This window comes from Amblyomma americanum, chromosome 7, assembly GCF_052857255.1.
Source record: "Amblyomma americanum isolate KBUSLIRL-KWMA chromosome 7, ASM5285725v1, whole genome shotgun sequence".
Taxonomy (NCBI): Eukaryota; Metazoa; Arthropoda; class Arachnida; order Ixodida; family Ixodidae; genus Amblyomma; species Amblyomma americanum.
In genome coordinates, this window is record NC_135503.1 from 14,394,708 (window position 1) to 14,421,410 (window position 26,703).

The 26,703-nt window shown below is 47.8% G+C and overlaps 1 pseudogene across 1 annotated transcript in view; it reads left to right on the top strand.

Annotated features, from left to right (window-relative positions):
• Nucleotides 1-12,783: 12,783 nt before the first annotated feature.
• Nucleotides 12,784-26,703, top strand: part of LOC144098535 (MFS-type transporter SLC18B1-like) — a 32,754-nt pseudogene continuing 18,834 nt past the window's right edge. The window contains exons 1-4 of the transcript XR_013307198.1: nucleotides 12,784-12,923; nucleotides 19,989-20,290; nucleotides 21,985-22,080; nucleotides 26,207-26,280. The product of XR_013307198.1 is annotated as an MFS-type transporter SLC18B1-like (transcript). The remainder of the gene's footprint in view (nucleotides 12,924-19,988; nucleotides 20,291-21,984; nucleotides 22,081-26,206; nucleotides 26,281-26,703) is intronic.

The following is a 26,703-nucleotide window of genomic DNA, read 5'->3' on the forward strand; positions in this document are numbered from 1 at the left end:
CTTATCACCTTGAGCCGGAGTGCACGGGGCGCCGACAGGTTCACTCGCCTCCAAGGAATGCGTTTTTTTTTTGTTAATAGCACACCATGTTTTAATGGCGCGTTTTATCACATTTATTATTTACTTCAAACTGTTTCTTGATATGACGACGTAATTATTTCATTCGAGTAGAAAGAAGTCTGGTAAGTTGTGTCAATCTTGCGCGGTGTGCTTGGTGTGCTTAGAATAGCGTACCTTAAGTGTGCTAAACGCCATTATTTTCATTGTATCATGCATGTGTCATGTTTCATGAGGTAATACATGATCGCGAAGCTTGTTTGCAAAGAAGCAGCCGCAGGCGTGCTACTAACAGACACGTGGCGAGATTGAGAGGGGACGCGGCATGAAAAGTGTTTTCGTTATTCATGCATGCGATATGTAACTAAACTTGGTGCAAATATGAAATTCCTACGCTAGTTTCAGTCATTCCTTTTATTCATAGCTATACCTGGTGCAGTTCTGGGCAATTATAATTAACACCGTCGTCAAGTCCCCCCAAGGTCTCAAATAATTGAGTAGATAGTGAGCAGTTTTTTTATGCCAGCATGTACATAAAGCCCTATTCTGTATGATGACGCGATTAGTTCTTTTTCTATATGATCAGTACTTACGCATGCATAGTTGCATGAAAACGTTTCTTACAAAAAATAACACAATACTGCACGTGTAGGGAAAAAAATCGAGAGATTTATTACTCTCCTCAACGTCTCAGGAATAGTTTGCGACAAATGGAATCATTTGATTTTCATGCGAATTACGAAGGTGAGTGATCCAGTCGCAGAAAATGTGAGAAGTCACAAAACGAACCTTAAAGTTTATTCCCTCGTTTATGGCATCTTCGCTTTCGCTTTGGTCAAAGAAATGCGGCACTGAAATCAAAGAAATTACCTCACAATTTTTGACGACCACACTTCTAAAAAGCGTAATTTATAAATTTGTACTCAATATTTTGCTATAATTTTTCGTCACGAAACTAGACTTCAGGGCTAGGAAAGGAAATAATTCTAGAAATCAAAAATTTTCAGCAAATCGATCAGCTTAACAAGAGGACAAGTCGGCCTGGCTGGTGCGTGGTCATGCGCCTAAAAACAGCGCTAAGCGAGACAGGAGATCGGGGACACGACGCTGTCCCCACTTTTCGCGCAGCGCGACACGTACGTATGTCAGCAGACGATGAGCGCATGTCTGCTCCGACGAAACAACGCCAGCACTTCCCCTCACTACTGTCCCGAAGTAAAATCATTCCGGCTAGTGCAGAGTGTCAAAACTTGTTTTATTCAATGCCGAGCGCATAATAAAAAAAAACGGCAGGAACGCTTTCTACATGTTTACTACTAACCATATATACAATACACAGTGGCAAACTATTTCTCTTTATAGGCCGCACGTGGACAACGCGAGCTCGTGTACTTCGACAAATTACTAAGTTGGAAGCATCAACCATTGCTATGATTCGCAGAAACTGGAAACGCGCCTACAAGCCCCGCCGCGGTGGCTCAGTGGTTAGGGCGCTCGACTACTGATCCGGAGTTCCCGGGTTCGAGCCCGACCGCGGCGGCTGCGTTTTTATGGACGAAAAACGCTAAGGCGCCCGTGTGCTGTGCGATGTCAGTGCACGTTAAAGATCCCCAGGTGGTCGAAATTATTCCGGAGCCCTCCACTACGGACCTATTCGTTCCTATCTTCTTTCACTCCCTCCTTTATCCCTTCCCTTACGGCGCGGTTCAGGTGTCCAACGATATATGAGACAGATACTGCGCCATTTCCATTCCACCAAAAACCAATTATTATTATTATTACTACAAGCCTTGAAAACCCGCGCTCAACACCTATCCGCGACGCCACTCCCCGACCTTTTGCCTACCACGAGCTCGCTAGCGACTGCAGCGCCACCTCGTTTGTTTACAAACATGCAGGAGGTCCATAGAGGTAAGAAATATGAGTGATACTGTTTACAGTTGTGCAGTGTCAAGTAAATATCATGCTCACGTTGATTTAAACGATAATTAATATTTCCTAAGCTTGTTGCTTTCATTTAGCTGTACAGCTGGTGCTTCCAGAGCTTCTGGCTGTGAAAGTGTTCGCAAAGCGTGTTACTGTCGAAAATTTCACTTCCTGCTGAACAAAAGATTCTTAATTTCAGCGATTTGGTTAGGTCGCCGAAGGATTGCTGATCATACAAGATGAAGTAATAAAACGCATTATCCCGTTGTAAGTCGCGGTCCTCTTAAGAGCGGAAATTTGCTAAGCAGCAGTTTACTTTCCATCAATAGCAATGTACCATCAAATGAAGTAGCAGATCGCTTCGAAACAGGCGCAAGTAGTAGTTCTTGCACTGTGGAGTTTTACAGCCGTGTAAGCAGAAAATTCTGCTATCAACACGACGCTTGAAGCTTTTAAAACAAAGGGCATCTAGCCGACCCCCTCTCCCCCCCGCAAAAAAAAAAAAAATTGGACAGGCTACATATTAGCCCGGAACGACGCTGAGGTACAAAGCTGAATTCAGAAGGTTGTTATAACGACTATACGCAGTCGTAAACGACTGCGTTCGACTAACATTTCCACCCAACATCTTACTGAGATACCGACCATATCTTCAAGTGCTCAAATGCTCTCTCTCGAAGAGAAAGTATTCCATGTGGGTTGCTGACTGCAGAAGTTTGGGCTATAGTTAACGTGTCGCAGTACAGTTGACAGCGCTAGAGGAATAAGCGCGGATGTAATGATGGGAACAATTTACAGCTCACAATTAACGCACAAGAAATCCATCTTCCATTTTGTGTGTTCGAGTGATTACTTTGCTGCTTCCAACAGCACGATGTCTTGTATGTGTCCTTCTGTGGTGCGAGCTCACAAGAAATTGCTACTCTTGTTGCGACGCGCGACTATTCTTTCAGTCTTTCTTCTGACATCTCCTTCAGCTGTCCTCTGTCTACACGTGACAGTGATTCTGGCTTAGCTCGAGCCAGTGGACAGGCCCGTGAACTGTCCTTTTAATTTCCCTTCAGTCGCAAAAACACTCCGTTTAACGCGACAGCTTCAAGGAGCTCGTGTAGCAGAAACAATTAGGCAGTGGCTTAGCTCTGGTTAAGCCTGGATGTACAAGCGAAAAGCCAGTCGTACCACTAAGTCGTACCACGTGGTCGTTGTAACAGCGAGTCATGGGATTTTCCTCTTCTGACGCTCTTGTTTCCTCTTCCTCACTCGCTTGGCTGCTGCTGGTTGAAGGTGCGGCCAAGACACGCTTTTCGGCTTCTTTCCGACGTCTTTTAGCAAGGCGTATTTCCCGTTGTTCAGGCGTTTCGGCTGCACGTTTAGCTTTGGCTTTATCATTTTTTTTTGCTGTTTTGCAGCCAACTCCCAAGCGAGTACTTCTGGATCGGACGAATTTAGTTTATCAGCTTTTCTGCGTAGTCTAGCAGCAGCCGCGCTCTCCTTCCCTTCCATGTCGAGTGCGCACGAATATTCTCTGGCAAGCGGTTATATAGTCGGCCTCCGCGATAAACACGCGCTTGTGGCGAACGTCAAACGACGACGTATAGCACGCGGCAACTGCGAAAGGTCAGGCGACGGAGTCGGTGGCGGCCACTTGCGCCGTGCGTGACGTCACTCGTGCTCCGACATACGCCGGCTCCCGCGAAGCGCGGAGGGCGCTCGACTACTGATCCGGAGTTCCCGGGTTCGAACCCGACCGCGGCGGCTGCGTTTTTTATGGAGGAAAAACGCTAAGGCGCCCGTGTGCTGTGCGATGTCAGTGCACGTTAAAGATCCCCATGTGGTCGAAATTATGCCGGAGCCCTCCACTACGGCACCTATTTCTCTTTCTTCTTTCACTCCCTTCTTCATCCCTTCCCTTACGGCGCGGTTCAGGTGTCCAACGATATATGAGACAGATACTGCGCCATTTCCTTTCCCCCCCCCCCAAAAAAAAACAATTATTATTAGCGTAGTGAAGCTTTTCGCTTCAAAAGCCGGTGTTGGCGTCGGTGGCGTTGGCCGTGAGCGAAAAATCGTCCTCCTCGCACTCCTCCTTCTCTTCCTTCCCTTACGGCGCGGTACGGGTGTCCATCGAGAATTGAGGCAGGCGTTATTCCCTTTCCTTAAAACCAATTTTCATTTCATTTCGCTTCCCTTACGGCCCGGTTCGGGTGTACGCCGAGACATATGAGACAAGCGTCCTTTCCTTAAATTGTTCAACGGGTCACGCGTCGGGCCGAATGGGCGATGGCGTTCCGTGCAATCCTTGGCAACGCTGCAACGCGCTGTCACGTCTCCTTCTTAAAGACGAAGCTTAAGCGTCCTCCAATTTTTTTTTAGCGCGAAAGCACTACATCACGGGGTCAAACCATGCCAATAAACTTTGGCGTCTCTAACCTTGAGGGTGTAGAAATAAAATGAATAATGCCGCGACTGGGTTTCGGGCCCACGGTGGCGCGAACAGATCAGCTTTGCTGGCCACTGCGCGAGAACACTGTGCTATCAGCCGATCACGCCTCGAGTTGTTGTTGTTGTTGTTGCCTCAAATGGGATGGCACATACGCACGGTGGGTGATTGGCCAGGGTTTGGTGCAGATCTAAACAGGAAAAGCTCATCTAGGTTTATCTCCAGCGGCGCATAAATAGAGCGCACTCTGAGAGAAAAAGAAAATAACGAATTTTCAGAGAGCTTGAGGAAATCGGAATGAAAATCGAGGAAAAAAAGCGGTGCGAGTAAAATAACTAAATTTTAAGAATTAATCAGAAAGAAAATAATTTTGAGAGGAATGAAATGGCATCCAGAAGTTTACACAACAATCTCCCGGTTTCAATAATATACTTCTGAAGAAGCTGACACACCTGCTTAATGGCATGCCCTTTGACGGTTGCACCGAAGGAGACGGGGACGGGAAGAGCAAACGGCAGCCCTGATTGAGCGAGAGGATTTTGCAAGAACTGAATTCTCTGCCGTGCAAGCTGCCGGCAGTGGAGGATGAAATGATCTATCGTTTAAACGTCCACGCATGACGCACATGGCAAACTGCAACACACGCTCGCGCTGTACATTACATCATCGTCGTCTGCATCAACTTCCATCTGCGGCGTGAACAGACAGACCAGCTTAACCTCGATCAGAGCTTAACGCGAGTCTAATACCGTCGCCAGACGTGCCGACGACCCAGCAAAGCAAATCATCTCTGTTTCGTCCTTCTGCGTCACACAAACAGAAAAAAAAATCCCACAATAATAACTACTACCACGGGTTGGATTTGAATACAGGAACTTGAAGTGGGAAGCGAGTACGGAACCTGACAGCCAGTAGGAAGAGTTATTGAAGGCCACAAGATACAAGACCCAGTGCCGGAGTGGCTTCCGAGAATGGAAGCTTTGTTATACATGCGCGAATCTTAATGTGTTTACGTAACCCCAAGTGCTGGTGACGTAGTTTTAGCGTCTGTGCTGTGTTGTTCGCGTGGATTGGTTTGTAAATGACGTGCTGAAGTCGGCAATAAAAGAAAAAAAGACAGCCACGACGGGTGTCGTGTCACTTGACGGATAGAGGTGACCATAGTCTGTGCGGTGAAGCAGCAGCATTGGAGCCGGAACTTTTCATTACGTCATCATAGTTGGCGCGAGCGATCATACGTTGGATACCGTATACAATTTCCGCCTCCGTTGACGTCATGGAAAGCCACCACGCATTCGGCTATAAAACCTCCGCGTGTCGCCCAGTGGCGTCGACCTCGCGCCAGACATGGACCAGGCAATGTGGGCAATGACTAACAAACGGTTTTGCAGTGGCTTGAAGAATAGACAAGCAGTCGTTAGTGTGGTCAAGTGCTTTCCAGCACATTCAAACCTTGCTCTTGTAGAGCATCACCTGTCATCTTTTTTTTTTTTTGGGGGGGGGGGGGGGAGGCTGAGGGTAAAGAGAGAGATGGAACGGCACGGTGGATTGCGACACTCTAGTCTGTGCTCAGTAGGGAGTGCCGATCCGGCGCTGAGAGGACGTCACACAGCTGGGAAGAGGATACGCCGGCTTTGCATCAGTTCCACGACCTGTGCGCCCGCTACAGTTCATCGCAGGCCCCAGCTGCGGCAGCGGCCTTCCGAATAATTTGCTCCCCCTGCGCAGCGAACTGGTTCCCTAATCAACAAGGAACTCTTCGACAGTCGATACCAGCCAACCAGCCCGACCAGACACGGTGAACTTGCCCTGACATTCAGATTTTGATATTTTAGAAGTTGAAATTCATAAGTTCAGGTTGAAAGCGGAATTTGCCACTCATATTTGATAGATGATAAGAATATTCCATGTTACGCTTGGTCTGCAGCGTTAGATCTTCTATGCATGGCCCGTCAGTGCTCGTGGCTGCGCGCGAACGTGCAAAGCTCGTGCGTGCTTTCGCTTTCTTCGCGAGGCCTAGTTTTAATGTGTAAGCATTATATGTCCCATTAGCACAAAAACGTCCGTCGCCGTCCATGGCACAAAATTTGGATGATGTCAGAATGCCATTGTACGAGGTAACAACACATGTAAGCGAACATGTGTAGTCATGGATGACGAAACGTGACGCATGAAGATCATCACTCATGACCTAGTAGCCATTCTGCAACGTAACATGACTCATCACTTTATAAGTAGCGTAATGTAAGGTGTATAGAGTTTGTACAAACCATGCACAGTCATGCCTCGTAGTCAAAGCCATGACTCGTAGTCATAATGCAACTCACCGCTTTAATGTTTTCGAATTCTCACGTGTAAGCAGCCTTAAGTCTCTCTGCCGAATTGTTTTGTGTTTACTTTTTGTGCCGCATTTAGCGATGCCTCAAATATTTGTGCTTGTGCTTTCGCCAGCTTCCTTGTTGGTTCTGTCTGCCAGACCGGATCTAGCCTGGCCCATCTGAAGCGCGTGGGAGTCGTATCCATCCGGAAAAAAGAAGCTCAAGGGATTTTTTGATTCTTCAATGTTCACCAATATGCGCTTTTTCTGAAGGTTTTTAGTTGTAAATTGTGAGCTTTAACGTCCCGAAGTGACACATAGGCTATGAGGGACTCCGTAGTGGAGAGCTCAGATTAATTTCGACCACTTGGGGTTCGCTCAACAATGTGCACTCACACTGCACACCCCGTTGGAATTTTTGTATTTTCACCTCCATCGAAATACAGCCGCTGTGGCAGGGACCGAACCCGCGACCATGGGATCAGGAGCCGAACGTCGAAGCCCCTGAGTCACAACGATGGGTTTTCCTGCAGGTTCTCCTCACTGTCCTGATCATTTCTGCCTAATTGCTCTGCAGAGCGGTATTTTATTTCTGTCACCCCCCGCTGTAGATGTTATGAGTGCTCGGCTTGAGCCCAGCTGCTGTTCCCGGGTTCAATCCCGGCCGCAGCGGTCGCTTTTCGGTGGAGGCGAAACGCAAAACGGCCGTGCGCTGTGCGATGTCAGCGCACGTTGAACAACCCCAGGTGATCGAAAAAATTACTCCAGGGCATTGACCGGTCTCTCACAGCTGTGGTATAATACCTCTAACCCGCGATAAGTTTCGCTCTCATCCTGAGATCATCCAATGTTTGCTCTTTGGCCTCAGATACCCTTGCGCCAATCCGTATCATTAATCATAATTCTCCACTGCACCTCTTCTTTCTTTCGCTCGTGTACCTTCTCTCAGGGCACGCTTGAGGTGTCCACCATGAAGCGAAACAGTTACTCCGTCTTTTCTTTGTTTGAAACCAATTTTCATTTTCTGTAGCTCGATTCTTAAGTTTGCCTTTTCGAGGTCTCCGTTCATGTCTTTCGGTATGTGTGCGTTTATGGCGTCACAAACGTTACCCGCACGAAGATACCAGTTCGCGTTTGCTGAACACACAATATCAGGCGTGATTTCGGTTCTGTCTCACTTGTGGACGCTTTTATATTGCGTTAATTTTCTACCCAATAGAGTACAGTCGCTAGTTGAGCATTTAACGCACGCACGGGAGTCCGGAAGTAATGTTTGTGACGTCACAATTGCGCTTCACGCAGATAAGTCAGATTACAAAGCGCATTAAAACTCAGATAACTTAAATATAAGGAGCATCAAAAAAAATTCTTGCTGGAGGATATTCGTGAAGCGGCGTCCTTTAATATCGCTGGCATACCGCAACTTTATTACAGCCCCTTTCAGCGACCCTTTAAGATTCCACAGCAAGTCAAAAACCATAACGAATTCTCCAGGTCCACCTCAATCCTGGTAAAACCGACGAGAGGAAGGTGCAAGCAATACATAGAATATTTGCAGCATTCGTTTGGCGCTCTCAATGGGAGCCGATGAGGCGTGACAACTTGTTCCTTCCCTTAGAGGGTGGTGGAGTGGGCCTTGTTCACCTGTTCGTGCATCAACTCGTTTCCCGTTTTTTCTTTTTCAAATTGGCAAACGACCCGTTTCTGGTAGCTGTGCTCATTAGGCGGCTTAGTTTTCATTTGTCTTACTTATTCGCACCGACTGTGCAGGCTCGTGAGGGGACTTTATAGGGATTTCTTAAGGAGGTTGCTGACACTTTCAATTTTCTCACTGTGCGCTTCTCTTTAGATTACCTGTATAGCCTCTCGAGAAAGCAGATGACCCAGGCTCTCACTGAGTCTTTGTTCCCTACACCATCGTATCGGCAGCCTTATTTGGGGTCTTTGGACATCAGTGTTCTAAAGCGTGTTAGGCGGATGTGCATTCAGGCAGCCGCTAAAACGTTCTTTTTCAAACTACACACAGCGACGCTGCCTGTCAAGACATTTCTTAATGACAAGGGGATGTTTGTACCCTGGAATGTGAATTGTCGTCTGTGTAACGTGCCTGAGACAATTGATCATTGCTTCATCCTGTGCCGTGATGCCATGTTCTTTTGGGACATACTACAACGAACTCTTAAGAAGGACATTGAAATTACACCATACACTATTAGATTTCTGCCTGTTGACAAAAACTCTGTTGTGCCTTATGACGTGTTTGTGTTGATGGGACTATTCAGTCTTTGGAAAAGCCGTATGATGGACAGACATGCCGAGCCACCAAGATCGTCCAAATCTGTGTTTCGGGAACAGTGTGCGTTGGTGAGGAGTGTATATGCTGCTCGCGACGAACCTCCAAGCTGGCTGCCGTGCCTAGATGCTTGTGTGTGCCTCCCTGAATTTTGATGTTTTGATGGGGATGCAGTGGTGAGTTAAGGCTATGGGGGGCTCATATTAAGCAGCCCGGTAACTTGAGACGCGAACTAATCTGATTGAAGTTTCCTCCTTTCTACAGAAGTTCTTCCATGCAATAAAGAAAAAAAAGAGCGTTTGTGGCCTATGTGTAGCGTGCACGTCTCGCAATCCAAGGGTCGTGGGTTCAAATCCCCCCTAATTCTCCCCAGCCTACCTAAATTTGCATATATGAAAGTCCTTAAGACGGTTGCCACCGATCCGAGCATGCCAGCACCAATTTATTTTTTCACCGTGCCGATTCCGACCATTGACGGAGCAGAATATATATTTATTGTGACGAAGAAGACGAAGCTAGCAGTGGCGCGGGACGGAGTGCTCACGCGAGGCCAGTGACCATTAAAATGATGCCATCCATTTTCCATCTTCATCGGCTTGCCGTCACGTAACAACATACACGGGAAGGATGAGCATGATCGCATGGGGCTGTCTGAATTACCCGCGCGAGGCCATCTGGTTTTGACGTCACGAACCGGTCGGTTAGTCCTAACTTTTCTGCCGCGCCGCCGAAAACTTGGGTTTTTCTGGTTTTTCTGGGACGCGGTGCCTTTAAAGCTAGCGCGTTAAACACCAACATATTGTCATCCGGCGTGGAAGTACAAGTCAGGTTTACTAACACTTCTATAGATCAGTCATCGTGCCTTCGAAGTGAAATTAACCTCCGCTAGTATTGAGGTTCCTTCGGCTAAGAGCTTCTCGTTTTCTGTTCGTGCTACAGTTGTCTTGTTCCCGTCTCATTTCTTGCTGATAGTACACCAATTTTTTTTTTTAGGGTGCACATGTTGCAACGCAGCAGACTATTCTGATCTCACCCCAATTATTTTCTCTATCATCGCCGCGCTTGACACTTAGTGGCTGTAATTTTTTTTTTTTTTAGAAATGAGAGGTAATAAGGACTGCAATGTTGCCAAGACCAAAAATGGCAACCCTTTTTTTTTTCTCCTCGAGGAAACAAATTTCTTAGCACATATATGCAATAGTGAAGAAATCGCAGGCGATTAGAAAATTTAGTTTTAAAATTTTAGCCACATGTTGCTGCATTCTCAGGCAGAACAGAACCGTGCAACGTTTGTCTTTATGCCTTCCTAGCGAACTGAAAGGCAAGCATGGTTTAGTGACTCAACCCCGAATTATTTTTGAATTTGAACAAAATATTAAATGAAGCTCACTTTTTGCGTATTTTATTTTTACAAAGTCGTCCAACACGGTTTAAGCGTTCATTGGAATAATTCAATACCTCATTCACAGACCCCATGTCCTTTTTTTTCGGTTTCCCATCCATTGGGGAAAAACAACACAAGAAACAGTTTTCGCGCCAAAGCACTACTTCACGAGGTCAAATCGGCTCATCGAGTTTGAGTGAAGCTTGACCTTGAGGGTTACCTTGGGCAAGCCATAAATGAAATAAATAGCTTCCTTGACTGGGATTCCATCACGAACAGATCAGAGTCACTGGTCACTGCACGAGAGCACTATATGGCCTCGCCGCAGCCGGTTACGCCTCGTCTTAAACTGCAGCACACTCTCGCGCTGTGCATTCCGCATCGTCGTCCTCATCAACTAATACGACTGGAACGAAGAAGATGATCATGCGCAGACGCCAATGACGACAACAACGAAGGGGAAGGAGAAGAAGACGTAGACGAAGAAGGAGAAGAAGAAGCTGTTGAGAGGGCCGGCTGACGTTGTGGCTACAACAACAACGACGCTCGCGCCGGAGAACTGCTCCTTCTGACCCTGCCTTTCGCCCCGCTGCTTCACCGATTACTTGTGGGATATTACTTGTGGGATTACTTGTGGGATTGTGGGATTACTTGTGTGTTATGCCGTTTATGGATCGATGTTGCATTTACCAATTACTATGCTTCCGGATGGGGATGGCCGACAGCCCTGCCTGTGAGAGCTGTGGTTGTGAGGAGACCATCGGTCATCTTCTCTGTGAGTGCCCTGCATTTGCGAGGGCAAGACATACACTGTGTTGTGCCCTGGACCGCCTCGATCCTCGCCCATTAACAGAGCAAAAGATCCTCGGTCCGTGGCCACAGCAGTCGACTGGGCATTTGCGAGGGCAAGACATACACTGTGTTGTGCCCTGGACGGCCTCGATCCTCGCCCATTAACAGAACAAAAGATCCTCGGTCCGTGGCCACAGCAGTCGACTGCCCTCAGGGCATACAAGGCACTCTTTGCCAACTTGAGAGCGACTGGATTGAGTGACAAATTGTGACAGCGTTGTGCGTGTGTTTGTTATGCCTATTTCCCCTTCTCTCTTCCTCATTTTAGTCCCCTAATCCCTCCTCCCCAGTGCAGGGTAGCCAACCGGAACCCCTTTCTGGTTAACATCCCTGCCTTTCCCTCCTCTTTATCTATCTATCTGTGGGATAGACTTCGTCGCCGGCGCTGCCCACGTCCCAGTAAACCACCCTTAACCACTATCGGCCTAATATCGTCGCCAGACGTGGCGACGACCCAGCAAGGCAAAACCATGAGCCAATCAGGCTAAACACACGCTTTCGCCCGTCTACTCGGTGTAACTACATTAAAAGCTTAGCACATTTTTTTCTCCCGAAATTGAGGTTATTTAATTTTTTCTGAGCACTCCCATCCCTAGTCTATGGGCGGAGTGAGGCTCCGCCATGTTGGGCGTCATGTAACAGTTTCCGCTGCAATGTATTTCGGCGCTGTTCTGCAAGCCAATCGCCTAAAATGCCTGCAAGTGTAAGCGGTTGTCGATGCGCTGGTATCTAATACCAGGCGACTGGGTCGTGATAGGGGGCGCTGCGATGAATTTCCTCCCAAGCGCACGCATCCCGCAAACTTTTGCTGCCGGCTGTACCAATGAGGACATGTTCACCTACGAAAAACCTGTAACCAGGCCGTTTAATTAGTCAGGTCCGTGTTTCAGCACATCTGGCCTTCGAACATGCGTAGGCCAGCCTGCGCAGAAAATAAACTCTAAATAGGTCTAGTCGTACCAGTAAGCGTACAAGTGAAGGGGAAAAAGGTGCTCAGTTGGTAGAGCACCGAACGCGAAATTCTGAAGTCGTGAGTTCGGATCCCAACGGCGGCATGTGGTTGTTTTTTTTTTCTCCTGTTATGAATCTCCCAGTGGTGAAAAACTACAAATGAAAACAAAAACATCTCCTATGCTCCTTGGTTTAGGTGGCTACTGGCTTCCGCCATTTATCTAGTAGTAGCAGTACAGGCCGAAGAATGTTTAGCAGTTGTGGCGGTTGCGCTGCCTATCGCGCCCTCTCTCGACTAACGTCGCTAACGCTTCGCGGAAGCCCCCACTGACGGCGTGCGACGCCGCGGCAGTGAGTTGCAAAACAGCTGTACTTGCTCCATGTGTACTTGCGTGCCGGGAAGCTCACGTGACTGAAGAGGGAGAAACAACAACGTCCTCTTGGGAGGGAGGGGGTTGCGAGAGAGGAAGGCTCGCACGCGCTTTTGATAACGACTGCCGCCGCTGCACTTCGCTTTCGTGGCAGCGGCAGCGAGGCTCGGGCGTTTTTGCGCGCGGAATCGCACGCGCGCGACGCCGACGGGCAGTGGTTGCAGAATGGCCGGCGCAGAGGCAACCTGCGCGGCGCGCCTGGCCTGCGCACAATAGAGGGAGATCGGCTCGACAGCTGCGACCTCGGCGCGCAACGGGAACGGCGGAAGAATGTACGTACGCAACATGCATGCACGGCGCTATAACTACATGTAAACAAAGCAACAGGAACGGGGTACACTGCTGCGTGTGGTGCCTTGTGCTAGCCAATGTGCGGCGACGGCAGGGACCTTGAACGTTGTGTTGTTGAAAGGCACGCGCAAACGTTAAAGCCTTAAAGTCTTAGGCAGCAAACGACGTTGTTAGCCGCTCGCAAAGTATATCGAAGCTCGCACAGTGTGTCCTACCGGTCGCTTTATAGACTGCTGAACTAAAGTGCTCCTATTGTTTCAGATGTTACACTCAGCGAATGCTTTGTTCTCTCGGACACAATCGTTGCCCACAGCTGGACTCTTGTAAAGCGCGCCTTGTTGGCAGTTCGTGATCGCGAGATCGGCCTAGTAGCGGTATAGCACCCTGCGTTCTGGGAATATGCTCATTCACTCACGCAAGTCAGAAAACTCCACGGCACGGTAGCGTATCCATTCAAACTCGTTGTATTTCTTTGTGCTGATATCAGCCTCTGCTTCACTTGTCGAAGTCGGTACACGGTAATTGAATCACCATTGATATTTAGGCCAAAGTAGTCACAGATGGTGTGTGCGCGAAACATAAAAACTGACCGGATAACGTTTTTTTGCGGTGATCCATGTGCCTTCTGACAGTGTTTAAGGCGCAAGAAAGAGCCTTCACCAACACATTTGCCTGCAATATGTGGATGGTGATTCAACTAGAACGGACACCTGTCATTCACAGGAATTCCGGCGGCGCACGTTTGTTAAGCGGACGCACGTGTTTGGATTCAGCTACCAGTGTCTGATAACTGCCAGAACTGAAGCGCTCACTTCTTTGTTCGCGCTAGCCTCTGGGCAAGAACCCAGCGTATACCCCTTGTTCTATGCATAACCCTTAATACAGCGCCTGTGTCGTGTCCGTCTTTGCCTATGTGCCGTGTCTTTTGTGCGCTTCAGCCACTCAAACCCTTAATACAGCTCAGGTTGAGTCCCTCTGTATACAAAACGACGCGGTAGTAATCGTCGCTCTTAGACGCATTCCCTGACATTATTTGGAACCCGGGCACTGTATGCGAACCAACAGGGTATGCAAATCGAGACGTGATCGTCGCGTTTACAGGCATTTTTTTTTTCAGATTTCGTGCAACAGAGCACTTTTCCTAGCTGCTTGGTAAAGCCGCGGTGTACAGCGCTGGTTTCAATTCTTGTGGAAATGAGGCACTCTGACGAATCCTCTCAGAGCTGTGTAACGAGAGCTTAAGAAAGTGGGAAGGCCCCTTGGAAATTCCTGTTGCTCATTACATCCGCCCCTGACTATGCTGAACGAGCGGCACGTGACGGCAGGGCAGCAGTGCAACAGCGCTTACGAAAGCAAGGGCGCAAAAAAAAAAAAAGCCAAGCAAATATGCAGGGTGCGCGAAAAGTTCCCAGGCCACAGCCTCACAAGGTCCTCCTTTGGGTCCGTGTAATGGGGAATTTGCGTCAGCTCCGAGCCTATGGATCTCTGCAGGGGGCAGGAGAAAGATCATTCTCACATTTGAGAACCTTGGTGGCCTTATGCACTCTTAACACGAATGCATTTATATGGGAGTAAAAGGGGAGTAAGCTGTCCTCTAACGCACTCTCCCTTTTACGAGCAGGGTATGCCGCCCAAAGCCAGGGGTACAGTTCGATCAACAAATTTATGGAACGCTTACTCTTGGAATCGGAGGCGTAGCCCCACTGCAAAGCGAACTGATGCAGTTCGCAACAGGAGGAGGCGTTTAAACGCGGCCCCGGAGGTCTTGAGGTTATCTAATAAATGAGATTTAAACATCGGTTAAAATCTAAATGATTGGTAGAACTTCGCATTTTTTAAGACGGAATTTGTTTCCTTTGCCAACCGTAAGTATGCCGCATTTTATTGATGGAAATGCACCCCGAGGCTTGGCTTGTATACCCTGCCCCTGAAAGGGGACAGCTTACTCCCGTATAGGATAATTCGTGTTTAGAGTGCAGGCGCTATAAGTGTCAGTGTATGCTGCTGAAAATCTAACTCTGTAGTCTGGTAACCTTTGACGTAGCCTGTGCATGACGCAACATAGAGACGCAGCAAATATAAAGATAGCGCCGGAGTATATCTGACAGGACTTGGCGGAAACAAAAGCTTGAACAGGGGAGGAAAGACGATTCGACAAGAGGGACTTCCTTTTTCGTCTGAGGTGCTTCGGTGATTTTTCGGCGGGCGTTATTTACGCTCATCATTCGAAAGGGTTGGCGAGGAGAAAATGGAAAGGTGAATCACTTGCTCTTGAAAATATCAGGTCCGTCTTAAAAACCAGCTACTGCTGATACGGGTATGGAAAGCTAGGTGAAGTGCCGTGTTTATCTCAAAAGAACGTCTAACAAAGAGTCAAAAGCAAAAAAGATAGGTGGCAAAGAAAATAAACAGAAGCGGGTGACAAGGAAGGAAGTACGGGGAGCAAAGGTGCGGCGGAAAATTCTACGCTTGTGAGTTTCGTTATCTTATCAGTGGATGTCTGTGACGGACAATACCTCAGAGATTCTAAGTTTTCTTTCGTGCCCTTTACCGTGAAGGTTGTGACACGGCACAGAGAAGATAAAGCGGTGACAAAATGAAACGAAAGATAATACAAACGAGTGTACGCCAACATACATATGCAAGAAAGCTAACGCTACATTTAAAGTAGCCGGTTACTGTGCTCGACTGCTGACCGAAAGACGCAGTTTCGACGTTGACCGCGGCAGTCGCATTTCGATGTAGGCGAAACGCTGGAGGCCCGTGTACTGTGCGATGTCAGTGCACGCTAAAGAACCTCAGGTGGTGGAAATTATCCGGAGCCCTCACAGCCTGAGTCGCTTTGGGACGTTAATCCCTATAACAAAACCAAACAGAATGAAAGTACCCGCCGCGGTGGCTCAGTGGTTAGGGCGCTTGACTACTGATCCGGAGTTCCCGGGTTCGAACCCGACCGCGGCGGCTGCGTTTTTATGGAGGAAAAACGCTAAGGCGCCCGTGTGCTGTGCGATGTCAGTGCACGTTAAAGATCCCCAGGTGGTCGAAATTATTCCGGAGCCCTCCACTACGGCACCTCTCTCTTCCTTTCTTCTTTCATTCCCTCCTTTACCCGTCCCTTACGGCGCGGTTCAGGTGTCCAACGATATATGAGACAGATACTGCGCCATTTCCTTTCCCCCAAAAAACAATTATTATTATTATTAAACGAAAGTAAGCCGCATACAGTGCTGCAAGGTCCTCCTGCCGCTCTGAAGGCAGAATAATCTGCTCTTCGTGAGTGGCAAGTGGTCCAATGCAAAAAATACTGTCATTTGACTCAACGACCGCCCCCCCCCCCCCCCTTCACGGTATAAAAAGGGCATCTTTAGTTAGATGAGTCGACTGTCGCAAACTCGAACGCAGCAGCAAAGTGGGCGGAGTTGTAAAGATGAGCCCTTTTGAGAAACATCTGGATAGCGTAGGCAAGAGGCACTGCAGCCTCGAGTGAATCGCCCCTCAGAGTGTCGAAGGAGCACGTACTGCCTGATGTTTATAGCCTTTATTCGGCGCTGTGCATAAACAAAAGGGCGTCTTGTGGATGCCTTGTGGGTGCACATGCGAGATGCATGCTATGTGGGATGGAATCATCTGCAAGCGCAGAGTCCAGCCCGAGCTGTCATTGAGACGACATACAGGTAAGTGATGAGGCGACAGATTTGAATTGTGTCTCACGCATGTGGTTATCGTGTCCCTTATTTACCCTGTAAGTGTTTCATTGTTTATTACGTCATGTCCTCGCCAGAGCAACGAATGAAATGCTTCCCGCTGGAGCTTTTCAAATACCATTTACCATGCTTGCGAGAGCTGAATAAAACTATTCTGTTCAATACCATTGCTCGTGAATGTGGCCGGCTGCAACACTTGCAAGTTAAGTGATGAAAGCATAGAAATGCCTCCTAGTATTTGTATGAGACGTTTGCCGCCTTGAAGCTGCATGCAGGCTATGAGCGAAGTCATATGATTTCTAAGGGTTAGTTTATACCATCTGGGGTTCTTCACGTGCACTGACATTGCACATCAAAAACGAGAGTGCTGAATTCCGCCCTCCGTCAATACGAGGCCGTCGCGGCTTCCCGCGACCTTGGGCTCCCCAGCCAAACGCCAATGCCATCACTAAGCCACCGCGGCAGCCACCAATGCCACTAGGCAACCAATGCTCCTGCAGGCATTGTACGGTTGCAAGAGGAAGAAGGAATAGAACGCCGATGGTTTTTTAACGACACTTACGCCGAGACTACATGGTAGTAGTTTTCGTTACCCCGGATGCCAGCCACGTGGCGAGGTTTCAGTAGAGGACCCCCTGGCGTGGCGGTAAACGAGCGAGGGTGGGCCTCTCGCATTGGTGCGCGCGCTCCATTGATGTATAATGGATGACCTCGGCACGAGAAAAGTCACGCCCCCTTCCCCTCCATCGCTCCCTCTCCGCCGCCCAGAAAAGTAAATAAACGCGACATCTCGAGCTCACCGTATGCCTTCCTCTTAAGGCGGAATAGACGCTTCTTGTGGAAACGAACGGATGTGTTAATGCGGCAGCACTAATTGCATAACTGCACAAAGCGCTCAGAGCCTCATCAACTCAGCTTATTCGTTTCAGTCAAGCCGAAACTACATCACGGCGCTGTTACAGGGGAAGGCCAGGCAAATAACATTTATGGCCGTTGCAAGCTGATCCAAAGCATTGGCTGAGAACCGTGCATTTGGCGGAAACGATATCTGCTATCAGATGCAGAGGCTGCTGACCGGTCTGTTATCTTTATGGTGCGTCCTTCCCGGTCTGAACGCAGCGGGAGCGGTTGCTGTCGGCCTGAACTAGTGCAATGGCGCACGACGGCCGATGCTGCGCTTCTTAACTGCCTGCACAAATAGTGAGACGAGGTTGCAGTCAAGGATTTTCGTACTCCTAACGTAACAAAGGTCGGTGAGTAAGAATTTCCGCTCAGATCGCTCATTCTTTTTTTGGCATTTTTGTGCATGTTGTCATGGGGGCAATGGAAACTGGGAACATACGGCTACTAATGTGGCGGTTCGTCAACAAAGCAAGTTTGTCGCCGTCGTCGAAATGTGGTAGTGTTTTAACGAAATTAAACCTAGTAGACGCGCGAAAGCATGTGTTTAGCCTGATTGGCTCATGGTTTTGCTTTGCTGGGTCGTCATCAAGTCTGGCGACGATATTAGACTGATTAAGCTCTGATCGAGGTTACGCTGATCTGATCTGTTTACGTCGCAGATGGAAGCTGATGAAGACGACGATGTGCACTGCACATCGAGAGAGTGTGTTGCAGTTTAACACGAGCTGTGATCGGCTGCGTCGATAGCATATTGCTCTCGCGCAGTGGCCAGCGAAGTTGATCTTTTAGCGCCGGCTCGAGTTCGTTGCTCAGTCGCGGCAATATTTACTTCTCCACCCCCAATGTCAGAGGCGTCACAAGATTCTTCTTTGGGTTAGACCGTATGAAGTAGCGCCGTCCTCACTGAAACTGTCCGCAGACCCGAGCGTGAGTAGTAGGAGGAGGGGGGAGGGTACAGGCGGGGGGCAGGAAGCAGGTCGGGCACCCCGAAGACGTGCCACATGATGTGTGCGCTATCACGTGAGAACCATGTGCACAGAGCCCGTACCTTGCGCCTTTCACTAGATTTACCGAAACAAGCAGAGAAAAGGTTCCCGGGATAGGCATCTTTCTGTTCGCCGTCATTTCCCATCCATGCAGCTAGCGGACTACTCCAGTGAGGCGGTGGTTCCGGGTTCGAACCCTGGTCAAGGACGAATTTTTCTTCAGCTACGGAGCTTCTGTGGCAGCTGCATAGCTATCCTAGCCCGTTATACTCAGTGGCATGGGCAGGGACACTTTCTTTTTCGTTCTTTTTACCGTCCCACAATAATTTTGTATAGCTATCCTCTGTAGCCGTATGGCTGCGCTTGGATGGGTGCTAATGAGTAATTACTCCCTTATTACGATTAGGATTTGAAAGTTGTACAGTGTGCGCCGTCAGACGGTGAGCTTTCTTTCTTTCGAATGATATGGCTTAAGGCTTCAGACACCCGCTGCTAAGCTTGCACTTGTGCCTGCTGACCGATAGCTTGTCAGGCTCATAGACGGCGACCTGTGGACAATAGCTCGAGGCAAACAGCTGCGCCCTCTAGCTGGGAGACGACAGCCAGTGTTTTATTGCTTTTCTTACTAACGTGTGGCGGAAAAGGAACATTACGACGCACTTGCGAATGGGCGGAGATCAGTAACACGTGGATTTTAATATTTAATTGATTAAACATAACATGTTTGAGCCACTGCAACAGGTCAGTGACCGGTTTCTGCGCGTTCTAAACATAAGAGAAATGAAAAGGAAACCTGCTTTTGTACGTGAGATTCAAACTTTACAATGGATATTAGGATCATAAGGCTATAGGATCCTAGCGCTGTAAACGAAAAGTGGACAGTGACAGCAAAAAAATATATAAAATCGGAACGGCACTGTCCTCAAAAAAGAAAAGAATAAACAACTTATACCATGCTTGTCTTCGCGAGACGCATAATGCGATGCGACGTGCAAAAAGACGTGGTATTGCTGCCCTATGCCAGTCCCAACAGCTTCACTAAGTATGAAAGCATCACTAGTGCACACCGAAAAAGCATTGCTTCGCGCTAAATCCGCTTACTAAACTCTGCTGGCTTGTGCATTCCACTGGCTTCGGTATTTGCAGTAAAAAACTGATTGTATTGGATGTGGCGTTTAGTTTTCCAAGCTGCTCGTGCGCTGATGAACAATTTTCCGTTGCAGCGCAATGTTTGGCGCGCAGGACGCAGAAAACACTAACTGCACGTTTTATCGCTTTTCCTCCCTCGAGGATCCTTCAAGGATTATAATCCTCGAGGATTCCTCGGGGATCATAATGACACGTCTTGAATTTAAGTGACGTAGGTGCCATTGTGGATGCATACCTTCCTTGTAAAACCGCTCACAATGGCACTGACGATCATTTCATACCTCGAATATACGTGTCTTTGCAGAAACCGTGCCGTCGCCTCCCGGCGTCGCCTGCTGTAGCCCGCCGGTGGCGATGTCCACGCTGCAGGGGATACCTCACCACGGCTCGACCAACAGCGACCCCGTGTGGGACTTCGAGAGCGCGGCAGTTTCGGAAAGCGACGCGGCAGAACCTCTCATCCGCGACAGCGCCAGCGCAGGGATGTACGGCCACCGTTCGCTTTGGGCCAAGCTCAAGGCGCGGGCGTGGCTCCTGCCAGTCATCTACACACAGTTCTGGGCGGCGGCCGTTATCTCACTCGTGGCGCCTTTTTTTCCGCCCCTTGTAAGTGTGGTTACACTGGCATGCGTTCATTAAACGGGGTGGGGAGAAGGTCGTCGGTTTAAAGGCACACTGGAGATAACTCCACCCATTTTTTTTCTTTTGTAAATATTGCTTTTCTTATTCTTCCTGGTTGTATTGATGCTTGTCCAACAGCAAAAGAACGTGTTTGTTCAAGAAAAAGTGTAGCTTAAGAAAGGCGCACTTTTTTTTCCAGTCATGCGGTTTAAAATCATGTCGCCAGGGCCGATGAGGACTCCGTGATCGCCGTCAGCAACTGAGAGGAAGTGTAGCCTAGTCTCAGGAATATAAAAGCATATAAATGGCAACAGGCAGCAGGATCACGAAACCGTCCCGGCTTATTCTAGTTCGTGTGTATTTCTTTTTTGTAATAAAAATTAGAAGGAAAGTAGCGCAGTAGTAATCCCATAGCTCTTTTGTAACTGTTCATTTCCTTTATGCTGGCTGTAAGTTACCGCTGAAATCACCAACATTTCATATAAAGTAATGGTAACTGCAATCGGCACCTGCCGCCTTCACAAGGTGGCGGCTTGATCTCTAACGCTACAATTCCTAAACTAAGGATCATACCTTCCATTAACAGTTAGCGCTGCTCCCGTGAGTTTCTGATATAACCGTGCTATCTCTCGGACATGTTCTATCGGCCGTATCCTTGTACCACGCCCAGATTTGCGCCTCAGATACGCGATCTGCGCGCTTCGAGATGATTTTATGTTTGCGGAAGCAAAAAATGATAAGAAAAAAAAGCTGTACGAGACGCCCTTGATTTTGTTTTCCTTTCATTTTTTTCCCGCGTTCGGTAGTAGCAGAAAAGTAGTGTCCTACATTATGAACTGCGAACGTTAAAAGGCGGGTTGCTTGCTTAGTGTTAACTAAAGCCTGCGTTTAGCGCCGCTAAAAACTACAAACAAATAATAGAAAACTGCACGGACTGACACTGCTTTTCGGCGCTCCTTCGACCTTACCCTCTTTTTCCCATTTGCGGCACACATATCTGCTCGTCTTTACTTAAAGTGACACTGAGGACAAATAGAAGAACATAATCGTTAGAGTACCGCGTTCTAATCAAAGGAGTCCGCTCTCACCGGGAACGGAGGTTTCATAAGTTAGAAAAGAAAAAAAAATGATTACACCATCGCCGGTTGATTTCGCAAATGCAATGAGTGCGTCGACACCTCACAACAACGGATCTCAGAGGCTAAGTTACACCGCCATCCACTTCAAAACGATGGAAACTTCGGCGATTCGGCTATGGAAAGACATGCAATCCGGCACGTCTGAATCGACTGGTGGCAAGATTTTAAATTCAATTTTCTCGCTGACAAACGCGTCTTTTTCTGCCGACCAAATGTCAACGTAGCCAGAAAAGGCCAGAGAATCTTTTTTTCTTATCAAGAACAATATTTATATCGTGTTGTCCTTGGTGTCCCTTTAAGCAGACAACTGTCGACAGTTTTCCTTGCTTTTTTTACCTTTCTTTTCCGCTCCTGGTTCAATTTTCTTGGTTTTTTTCTTTGTCTTATTTATTGGCTGCGTTTACGCCTAGGGACATTCACTATTATATAATATGATACGCGGAGCTCTGAGTGCCTCGGTATATGCGTATTTTCCAAGAAATGCCGAGCACCGAACAAGCAGAAGAACGCGTGAACAGTACCGTGCGTCATACTTCACAGGCTGACTCGAGAGGCATACCGGCGTGGGAGTACGGCTTTTTCTTCTCAACGATGAAACTCATGATGCTACCAGGAGCTGTGATAGCCGAAAAACTGGTGAGTGCTCAACAATTCCGTGACGATGTCTCACTGCTGGGTTTCTCATTCGAAAATCAGGTGTGAATTAAGTCTTACGTGGCGTGCCTTAGAATTCAATAAAGATAATGTGGCTGTGTTTCTGCCTTTTAGCCATTGTCGAAAACATCGAAACGATGTCGAGTAGTGCGGCCCAGTTAGCTTTTTCTGAGAACGAAAGCGCCAGAACGACTTTTAAGTAAAGGAAGAAGAGAGCACACTAAGACTCGCTCATTTCCGAAGCATATACGCATGCGCAGCTTTCCCCTGGAAGACACTGCTGAGCTGGCCTGAATGCTTTTTTGCAAGTTTGCTTTGTATCCACTTGCGTGAAAAAAAAAAAGCCGTTTCGAGACTGTATATCTTTTCACAAAACTGGTGAGCAGGCCTCATTGGCCTCTCCATCTCTTTCTTTTTCTCTCATTTGTTCTTTTTTTCATACACTTGTCTTCGCAAATGCAGGCTAGCATTTCATATTCACCCCCTTTTCTTTTTACTGCGCCGCCATGGCATGACTAAATTTGAAGAAGGTGTGCGCTTTCCGTCGCTGAGACGACAGCAGAAAGCCATGTGAAAAACATTTCCGGCGTCAACGTGAAGCAAGAGGGGAATTAAATTACACTAAATGCTGGTACAAATCATAAAGAGGGGCAATAATCTGCAGGACACATGACAAATCAGTATGAACGTACATGAAGTGCCTGCCAGATGTGAGCGGCCAGGATATTTTATACTGCGGATATGATTGTCTATTCACAGTGTGGGTTTCAGGACAACCTCGCTATAGCAGGAGAAAAATACAAAATACGAACGCAGTCAAATTGCAGACGCCCTGGAAAAGAAAAAAAGACAACAGTGTAATGAGATATAAGTACACGACACATGTGTACTCCAGCCACCGCAGTGGCTCAGTGGCTATGGTGCTGGGCTGCTAACTCGAAAGACGCGAGTTCGATTTCGGCCGCGGTGGTCGCATTTCGATGGAGGCGAAATTCTAGAGACCCGCGCACTGTGCGATATCAGTGCACGTAAAAGAACACCAGGTGGTCGAAATTTTCCGGAGCCCTCCACTACGGCGTCCCTTATAGCCTGAGTAAATTTGGGACGTTAAACTCCAAAAACCACAAACCATTGCTCATGATAAAAGCGGCATGCTGTCAGTATCCTTCAGCAAGGCGGAAAACCCTCATGTTGTGTCGCCGGATTGTTTATCTTTTTTTGGTTGCATTCCTCCGTTCTCACTTCTCCAGAGAACGCGATCGATTCATGAAGCTGGAAACAAACAATGCATGGCTGCCGTTATGTTTTCCCCAAGTACCAGCGCAAGCCTTCTACCATTGTCGCAAGAAGAGAGAGTTATAAAGATCGAAAAGCCCTTTTCGCACTGAAAAAAGGGTTAGTACTGCGAGAATGAGACACGACACGAGAACAGGAACAAAAACGACAGCACAGGCGCAGTCGTTTTTGTTCCTGTTCTCGTGTCGTGTCTCATTCGCGCAGTACTAACCCTTTTTTTCTGCAATGAACCAACCAGCCCTCAAGATCGTTCTATTTGTCGCACGTCAGCATTTTACGCGTGTTTTCCATCACGCGTTGATGTCAGGCTGCGCGCAGTCGGGCGCTCTGTGATGAGAGATGTTCAACACTCATATTATACTGCTCGCGACCAAGGAAGCTTTTTTTCCTTGTACATTTGGGTCTTTACTCAAATACGTTACGTTTGAAACCTGCTACACACAAATGAAACCAGTCCTAAGATATTTTTCTTGTTTTCGAATGAAAGGCATTGTGTTTTACTAAACTCGAAGTAGCGATATTTTCCGGCGATACTATGTGTGGACCCTCCATTGTACTTTGTACTGTTTGCAGCAAACATAACGGTTACGGCCTGGATGGTGGCCAGTTGGCTGCTTGTTGTCCCGCGCGACACACATGTTTTGTTATAGACCAAACGAACATGCGCAGTGCTCAGATTACCAAACGAGATAATGTTATCACGGCCGCTTGTATGTATTTTTGTCAGGTTTAAGCGAATTCTGAAGGCATTGCTGAGGCAGAGTCAAAAGATAGCTAGGTAATGGGATAATGTGCGCTGCTGAGCAGTTCTCCCAGTGACATTACGGGCCTGTTTGGATAGGCCGTCATGCATCACACCACGCCGGACGCGCGTTCCCATTAATCTGCAGGCATTGTGTCCGATAATGTGCTGCTTCGAGTGGCGCATATCAGTGCTTGTGAAATGGAAAACAAAATGTGCGGCGATGTGCACAATTTCGTCGCTGTGCTTTGCACTTCCGTGTAAGCTGATGTGAGCAGCTTTCAAGCGGCCGCACTATGAGGACGTATCACACAGGTGCGTGAGTTTATAGAGGAAAAACAGTGTATTTGCAGTGTACAGCCAATGGGCGCACATCTGCTGGCAGGAACTAGTAGCGCACATTTTTTTTTATGATGATCATGTGTGTTTGTGAGTGCGCGAGTGTTGTGTATGCTTCGCTTCACCTTTTCTTTTTTTTTTCTCCTCTTTTTCACCCTCTTCCTGCAGCCTCATCTGGAGTAGCATGCCAGGTTAACGACCAGGCACACCTCTCCAGTAATATTAAAATCTCTGTATCTTATTTTATGATACAGTATTTGTAGTTCCAGCGACAAACAGTAGCTTTTACCAAGCGATTAGAGACTTTTAGCCTAGCGGGGACGTACTACTGTAGGCGGTAGTACGGTCGTAGTCTTCTTTTCTTCTTTTGCCGTGCGCTGTTGCGCTGGAAAACTATGAGCTTAAATACCGTCGGATGCCATCTGCGCACGCGCAATGACAACTGCACGGCATGGTGGTGGGTGAAGCTGCTACTGTAGTACGCGTCTACGTTAGTACATCCCCGCTCTGCTTAAACTCTCCAATATAAAGTTAACGCATTTCATGGCCCCCATTTGCTAACTCGGAAGGCGACATCGGACAAATGAAAAAGTTGCACCTGCCTTATCGGTATACTCGAATGACAATTAAATAAAGCGGATGGCGAGTAATTTGTTCGGCCAGTTAAATGCACTCACACTCGAAAAACGATGTTTCTCAAGCGTTTTGCCTTGATGGACCACGGAACACCATTCGTGCGACAGAGGAAGCAAAGATCAGGTCGCGAAAAGTTTCAGGTTTTAACTATACTCGACGACAGCTTTTCTCTGCATTGAAGCAAAGATTATACAGAGACGGATGCTCCGTCCCTGTCTCTACAACGCTGCGCCAAGTCGCCTGGCGCATTGCTCTCTGCGCGCTAGCTTCTTTCCCATTGCTGCTGCAGCTAGCGCCATCTATGGAAGTGTTCGATGGAGGCGAAATTCTACAGGCCCGTGTACTGTGCAATGTCAGTGCACGTTACAGAACCCCAGGTGGCCGAAATTGGCGGATCCCTTCACTACGGCCTCCCTCGTAGCCTGAGTCGCTTTGGGACTTCAGAGCCCCATATACCAAACCATATCCGTTTTTTTTTTACTTGCGCGCGATGCCTGTCCTTTAAGAATGAGACCTCTTCATAGAGGGTTTCCATTGTTTGAGCACTCGCTGTAGTGACGTCCGTAGCTCAGCTGAGATAAGAGCTGATATATCAGGGAGATAGGTCCCCGCTTCTCTGTGTAACTGATAGGAATTGCGGCCGCACACACTGACTGAACCCATTTACGATGCAAAAGCAATCACTTCCTTGTGTCCCGTCTCTCTGCGCTAGTTTTCAAATTAGGAGCTACCATTTAATCAGAATCTCAGTAGTATTCAATTTAGGAACAGGTTTTAAAACGCGCACTTTTAATAAACCTGCTTCTTTATGTGAGGAGTAAATGGCATTTCGGCAGTCACTTTTCACAACGCTGGACCTTGCAAATTATTCTACCAATAACTCAGTTTTTTTCCCCGTTTTTTTTCTTTTGTGACGGATGTGAGCTGATATATAGCAGCCTTTACCTTTCCTGACCGATGAATCTTGCACCACTTCGCTGTTACTTTTGGCCGTTTTGCTTATTTTTATTCTATATAGTGATAATAATTAATCATGCTGATAATATGCCCATCCCCGACACCCTGAACTTTTCTTTTTCTATACCGTGGCTGCAGATCTCAAACGTCTCGGCCAGGGCAGGCTACCTGGGCGGACAGATCACCACAGCATTGTTCTCAATCCTATGCGGGTAAGATAGTTAATGGTTCTGTGCCACTGTACATGAAAAGTTACGATATATATTAGGCGAACCATGACGAATACGACGACGCTTTTCTTTTTCGTTTTTTTATTCTTGTTGCTTGTCACTGTGTCCATGTGAGTTGCACAAAGGTCTCTGTGAATGCAAGCAAGAAAGGAAGGCAGCTATAGCATTGTCTTATTCGGCGAATATGCCCAAACAGAAAAAAGCGCGGGAGGGGTGTGGTAGGTAAAGGGCATGCCTAATTTAACAATTATGATGAGTGCAATTCAACATGTGTGCTGCAGACAAGTGACCTGAGTGCGCCGCGCAGCAGTGAACTGTCTGGCCGACCGTTCGCAGAATTCGTTTCCTGACTACGAAATATTATTCCATGTCGACGAAAACATCACAGCATATTGCATTGAAGAC